Source organism: Triticum aestivum, chromosome 1A (genome assembly GCF_018294505.1).
Source record: "Triticum aestivum cultivar Chinese Spring chromosome 1A, IWGSC CS RefSeq v2.1, whole genome shotgun sequence".
Lineage (NCBI taxonomy): Eukaryota > Viridiplantae > Streptophyta > Magnoliopsida > Poales > Poaceae > Triticum > Triticum aestivum.
Window position 1 is genome coordinate 265158996 of NC_057794.1, and position 7660 is coordinate 265166655.

The following is a 7660-nucleotide window of genomic DNA, read 5'->3' on the forward strand; positions in this document are numbered from 1 at the left end:
GGTTCAAGAGGTCAAACGATCCTGCGCCAGAGCCGGAGCATTGACTACTCTGAGCCGTTCCAAGGCTTGGGTGCCAGATCTAGACCCGGTGTATGTAGCTAAGGGGTACCCTACTGTGAAGGAAGACGAGAACCCCTTTGAGCAAGACGACTTCATTGCCTGCGTGAGGGGAGTTCGACCTCAGGCTACCATTCTTGGAGATGAGACTAACATTGACAAATATCAGCCGGGTTTTGATTTGGAGAATAAGAAGATGGTGACTCCCTCTTACAAAGTGAAAGATCTAATCCCGCCAGTTCATCAACATACATTTTCTCCGGAAGTTGATCCGGCTGGCCTGATTGATGATTCATTGCCGTGAACGGTTTTGACTGGTCCAAACCCAGCTTCCAATCAGCAGAAGGAGGTGAACCGGCGAGGGAAGAGTGATAACCATCTTGTGGGCTCTTTGAAGCCTTATAATAAATTTAGCTTGAAACAACTACATATTTTGCCTATGCCATCGTGCATAAGATGCCGTGTGTGACTCCTTGCTTCCTGATGTCAATATATGCGTCACATTTATGGTTATCTCTATCATATTTCGGCTCTTTTCCTGTAGAAAAAGAAAAAACTGGCTTGGCGGTTTAGCACCGAACGGGTCAGAACACCCGGTATATAACCAATGGTTTAGAGTAGAAGAAACAGAAATAGATGCAAAAATAAACAAGGTTGAAACAACCTTTGATTAACATAGAAACAACTGTTCATAAATAACAGTCATACCTGTATCTTTTACCTCTGGACCACCGGTTTATATGACCCGGATGATGAGGTTGATGATCTAGTCCTTTTGAGAAGTCAATGCGTTTGTACGCCTGATGACTATCATACCTTGGTGGTTCATTGTCAAATAATCAAGCCGGTGAAAAAACCGTGCCGATCATTTAAATTTGAAACAACAAAGACCAATAAGACAAATAGCAGATTCCAAACAATATAAATTAACTTTGTAACTGAAAGTGGGGGGGTTTCTGATTCAAATACGACCAGTAACCCGGACCAAAGGGGTTAAGCTAAGATTCGAATACGATCATATAGCCCCCAGTGGCTTTGGCGTTGCGCTGATTAAGAGGGTATCAACAGCTATGTTCTCTTTGGTTCGAATACGACCTATGTTTGAACAGGAAGCCCCCAAATGACCTTGAGAGGTTTTTAACGTCACTGATTCGAATACGATCCAAGTCGGACCCAAAAGGGGTTAAGCTATGATTCGGATACAATCAAGAAGCCCCCTAGTGAGTTTGGCTTTGAGCCGATCAAGAGGGTTACGACAGCTATGTTCTCTTTGGTTCGAATACGACCTATGTTTGAACAGGAAGCCCCCAAGTGATCATGAGGTTTACAGCTAGATTCGAATATGATCATAAGCCAGACCAGAAAGGTTAAGCTAAATTCAGATATGATCAGGTCCTTAATAGTCATGAAAAATAGTAAAGATATATGACCTTTGAAGAGGAAAAAGGACAGAGGTCCTGCTTTATTACTTATCATAGTATATACAATGTCAAAGTATGTACATGATCAGAGCCGGTGGCTCAGGTGTAGTATGGCCGAAGTTGAGCAATGTTCCATGGCTGGCGGGTCTCCTCCTCTGACTTACGTGAGTCTTTGTGCTCTCGAGCGTCAATGAGGTAATATGAACCGTTGTTTAAGTTCTTGCTGAACACAAAGGGTCCTTCCCAAGGAAGGGATAGCTTGTGTGCATCTGACAGATCCTGGATGAGCCGGAGCACCAGGTCACCTTCTTGAAAAGTCCTGGACTTAACCCGGCGGCTATGATAATGGCGCGGGTCCTGTTGATAAATTGTTGATCAAGCTGTTGCCAAGTCTCTTTCCTCATCTAACAAGTCAAGCGCATCCTGTCTGGCTTGTTCGTTATTAGCTTCAACATAAGCCGCCACACGAGGCGAGTCACGAAGGATGTCACTAGGCAGCACCGCTTCCGCTCCATAAACCATGAAGAAGGGTGTATAACCCGTGGACCTGTTAGGAGTGGTGTTGATACTCCACAGTACCGAGGGTAACTCCTCTACCAGCAACCTGGCGTCTGTTGTAAGGGAACCATGAGCCGGGGTTTGAGACCTTTTAAGATTTCCTGATTTGCTCTCTCAGCCTGCTCATTAGATTGAGGATGGTCTATTGAAGAAACATCCAGCCGGATGTGCTCTCTTTGACAAAACTCCTCCATAGCTCCTTGGGACAAATTAGTGCCACTGTCAGTGATAATGTTGTGTGCAAAACCAAAGCAAAAAATCACCTTTTTCATGAACTGAACCGCCGTGGCTGCATCACACTTACTCACTGGCTCTGCTTCCACCCATTTTGTGAATTTCTCAACTGCCACTAAATGATGTGTCTTTTTATCCTTGGACCTTTTGAAAGGTCCAACCATGTCAAGCCCCCAGACTGCAAACGGCCAATTGATTGGAATCATCCGCAATTCCTGAGCCAGCACATGCGCTCGTCGTGCAAATTTTTGACATCCATTACATCTACTGATGAGATATTTTGCATAAGCATGAGCCGTCAACTAGTAAAAACCATGACGAAAAGCCTTGGCCACAAGAGATTTTGACCCGGCGTGATGACCACAATCCCCTTTGTGGATCTCACGAAGTATTTTTTGGCCTTCTTCAGGAGAAACACACCATTGAAACGCTCCAGTGACGTTGCGATGGTATAACTCTCCGTTAGAAATCTTCATTGACATGGACCGCCGGGTTATCTGTCGGGCCAGGGTCTCATCCTCTGGCAACTCGCCTCGGGTCATGTAAGCCAAGAACGGTACTATCCAATTTGGGATGTCGTGAAGAGCCACCACCAACTGTGCCTCCGGGTCAGGAACGGCCAAATCTTCCTCTGTAGGTAACTTAACAGACGGGTTATGCAAAACATCCAAAAAGGTGTTAGGTGGCACTGGCTTACGCTGAGATCCCAACCGGCTTAAGGCATCAGTCGCTTCATTCTTTCTACTGTCAATGTGTTCCACTTGATAACCTTTAAAATGTCCAGCAACAGCATCGACCTCACGGCGATAAGCCGCCATGAGAGGGCCCTTGGAATCCCACTTGCCTGATACCCGTTGAGCCACCAAATCCGAATCGCCAAGGCACCGGACCCGGCTTAGACTCATTTCTTTAGCCATTCGAAGACCATGGAGCAAGGCTTCATATTCTGCTGCGTTGTTAGTACAAGGAAACATCAATCGCAACACATAACAAAATTTGTCACCCCGAGGGGAAGTTAATACAAATCCAGCCCCCAAACCTTCCAACTGTCTGGATCCATCAAAGTGAATTGTCCAATATGTGTTGTCTGGTTTCTCCTCTGGCATTTGCATCTCTGTCCAGTCATTAATAAAGTCAACCAGCACTTGAGATTTGATCACAGTACGTGGCACGTACTTCAACCCATGAGACCCAAGTTCAACGGCCCACTTGGCGACTCGTCCAGTAGCTTCTCTGTTTTGAATGATGTCTCCCAAATGAGCAGAGCTAACCACAGTGATTGGGTGACCCTAAAAGTCATGTTTGAGCTTCCAGCTTGCCATGAACACCCCATAAACGAGCTTCTACCAATGTGGATATCTTTGTTTAGAATCAATCAACACCTCACTGATGTAGTAAACCGGCCGTTGGACCGGATGTTCCTTGCCATCCTCCTTGTGTTCCACCACAATTGCCGCACTAACAGCTCGTGAGTTAGTGGCTACATATAACAATAGTGGCTGTTTCTCAACCGGAGCAGCAAGAACCGGCGGCTCAGCAAGCTGTTTCTTCAGATCCTCAAAGTCAGAATTTGCAGCTTCACTCCAAACAAAGTCATCCGTCTTTTTCATCATCTGATACAAAGGCATCGCCTTCTCCCCTAACCGGCTTATGAACCGGCTCAGATTAGCAACATGACCTGCCAGCCGTTGAATGTCATTGATGCATGTTGGTTTGGCCAGGGATGTGATTGCCTTAATTTTCTCCGGGTTAGCTTCAATACCTCGGTTGGACACCAAAAAACCCAAGAGTTTGCCAGCTGGGACTCCAAAAACTCACTTGGCCGGGTTAAGCATCATCTTGTAGACCCAGAGGTTATCAAAGGTCTCCTTCAGATCTGTTACCAAGGTTTCCTCTTTTCTGGACTTCACCACTATATCATCCACATAAGCATGAACATTCCCCCCAATCTGATTGTGAAGGCAATTCTACACACACCGTTGATAAGTTGCCTGGGCACTCTTAAGCCCAAAAGGCATAGACACATAGCAGAAGGCTCCAAACGGAGTGATGAAAGCTGTGTTCTCCTGGTCCTTGACTGCCATCTTGATATGATGATAACCTGAATAAGCATCCAGAAAACTCAAACACTCACAACCCGCCGTAGCATCAATGATCTGATCAATCCGAGGGAGAGCAAAAGGGTCAGCCGGACAAGCCTTGTTTAAATTGGTGTAATCCACAAACATACGCCAGGTGCCGTTCTTCTTGAGTACAAGAACCGGGTTAGCCAACCACTCTGGGTGAAAGACTTCAATGATGAACCCAGCCGCCAAGAGCCCGGCCACCTCTTCTCCAATGGCCTTGCGCCTTTCCTCATTAAACCGTCGGAGAAACTGCCTGACCGGCTTAAACTTCGGATCAATATTAAGAGTATGCTCAGCGAGTTCTCTTGGGACACCTGGCATGTTAGAAGGTTTCCATGCAAAGATGTCCCGGTTCTCACGGATGAACTCGATGATCGCGCTTTCCTATTTTGGATCCAAGTTGGCACTATTGATGAACTGCTTGGATGAGTCGCCGGGCACAAAATCAACCGTCTTGGTGTCGTCAGCTGACTTGAATTTCAACACCGGTTCATGCTCTGTTGTTGGCTTCTTTAAAGACATCTTGTTTGCCAGGTCAACATTATCTTTATAAAACTTTAACTCCTCTATTGCACAAACAGACTCAGCATAAGCGGCATCTCCTTCTTCACAGTACAGGGCTATTTTCTGGCTTTGATGTACTGTAATGGTGCCTTTATAACCCGTAATCATGAGCTGCAGATACAAATAACATGGCCGAGCCAATTTGGCATAAGCCGGCCGTCCAAATAGAGCATGTATGGGCTTTTGATCTTAACCACCTCAAAAGTTAACTTCTCAGCCCTGGAATCATATTCATCCCCAAAGGCTACTTCCAGTTCAATCTTTCCAACTGGGTATGCCGACTTGCCAGGCACAACACCGTGAAAAATAATATTTGATTGCTTAAGACTCTTATCAGTCAATCCCATCCGACGGAACGTCTCATAGTAGAGGATGTTGATGCTACTGCCTCCATCCATGAGCACTTTAGTGAATTTATATCCACCAACCTGAGGTGCCATTACCAAGGCTAAGTGACCCGGATTATCAACCCGGGGAGGATGATCTTCTCTGCTCCACACAATAGGTTGTTCAGACCACCTCAAATAACGTGGAATCGCCGGCTCAACGGCATTGACAGCCCTCTTATGAAGCTTTTGGTCCCTCTTGCATAAACTAGTGGTAAATACTTGGTATTGCTCACTATTCAATTGTTTTGGGTTGCTCTGATATCCGGACTATGGCTGCTGATTACCTTGGCCGGGTTGTGGATGATAACCTCCTGGTTACCCATCTGTCCCTGACCGTGAAAACTGCCTCCGCCTGAACCGGCGCCCCAGCCATGACGGCCGCCTCCGCCTGAACCGCCGCGAGGCCCGTGACTTCCATCAAATGCGTTTGAATTTTTAAATGCCTTCATGATTGTACAGTCCTTCCACAGATGGGTGGTTGGCTTCTCCCGGGTGCCGTGTCTTGGGCAAGGTTCATTCAATAGTTTCTCGAGGGTGGGACCTAACCCGCCTGACCAAGGGGGTTGCCTACCCATGCGCCGTTGATTGTTGCCCTGTGCATTGGTGTTAGCCAAAAATTTGTCAGCCTTATGTTTATTACCTCCTTGATTTGCCGGGTTATGCTGGTGACCCTTGCCGTTGCCGTTCTTCTTTCCCTTCCCTGTTTTTTCTTCATCAGACACGGGATCCTTGGTACTGTCATAATCAACATACTTGACCAGAGCCGCCATCAATTGGCCCATGTCATTGCAGTCATGCTTTAGCCGCCCCAGCTTCTGCTTCAGAGGTTCAAAACGGCAATTTTTCTCCAACATTAAGACTATCGAACCAGCATCCATCTTATCAGATGAATGTATTATCTCCTTGACCCGCCGCACCTAATGGGTTGTGGACTCCCCTTCCTCTTGCTTACAATTAGTCAGGTCCATGATCGACATAGATTGCTTACATGTGTCTTTGACGTTCTGAATGAACCGGGCCTTCAACTCCGCCCATGAGCCAATGGAATTGGGTGGCAACCCTTTCAACCAAGTGCGAGCCGTTCCATCCAACATCATGGTGAAGTATATGTCCATTGCTGCATCGCTGACCTCCAACAACTCCATTGCCATCTCATAACTCTCAATCCATGCCCCAGGCTGCAAATCGGCCGTGTAGTTAGGCACTTTACGAGGCCCCTAGAAGTCTTTTGGTAAGCGCTCATTACGTATACCCGGCACCAGGCAAGGAACACCTCCCGTTCTTGTGGCTACTCCTGCCTCAATAGAGGTTGCTGGATAAGCCGGAAAAGTTTGATGGGCCACCTGCTCAGCTGCCAGTTGAACCGCCCGCTCAGCCTCTTGTCGGATCCTCTCCCGATCCGCTAAGTGAAGGGCTCCAGCCTGCACCGGCTCATGCCTGCGCGGTTGGTTATGTTGTTGAGCATTGCTTGACATATCAGCTGAGTCCATATGCCTGCTATAGCTCGGGCTCCGGCTATGGCAAGGGGTTGAATGGATTCTGTCTCGACTGTGAGAGTATGCATCCTACTGCGCCAGAGCCATCTGAAGAAGTTCTCTCACCCTTCGTGTTTCGATTGCTGCCGGAGAGTCGCCTTCCATCGGGAGAGCCCCCAAACAAGCCGACGTAGCAATGAGCTTTTCCAAAGGATTGGAGAAGTGACCTGGTGGTGTTGGCACATAATGAGGCGGAGCGGTATACATATGAGGTGGTTCCATGGCCCGCAGCTGAACCGGTGCTCCGGGTGTCCTGAACCAATTTGCCTCCGGCGGGTTACTTGGACCGGCTCCGGGTGTATGGAAAAGATGCCTAGGATTGAGCGTTGGAGGTAGACGTGACTGACTTTTCTGATGCCTTCTTCTCATGACCTCGTTTGACGCGTTCAGATCCACCGAGAGCAGGAAAGTCTCCGCTTGAAGCTACTGAGCACGAGCGTCCAAAGCCGCCCGCTCCGCGGCCACCCTAACCTCTTCTGCTGCTAAATTTTCCTTGGCCTGTGCCATCTCTTCGCGTACCCGTGCCACCTCCGCGTCATGTTGAGCTTTATCCGCTGCCTCTACCACGGCAGTTAACAGAATCATCAGTTTATCCATGAGGTCCATTAGCATCTGAGCCGGGGGGGCGCGGGGTCTCCTGATCCGGCCGCTGCCGACCAGTGGTTGTTGCTGCTGCAGCCGTGGAGTTCTGCCCGGGCTGGGTGCCTGCCATGAAGACTCCAGCTCGATTCGGCGGCTCAAAGGGATCTAGAATACTGCTGCCATCGGAACAGCCC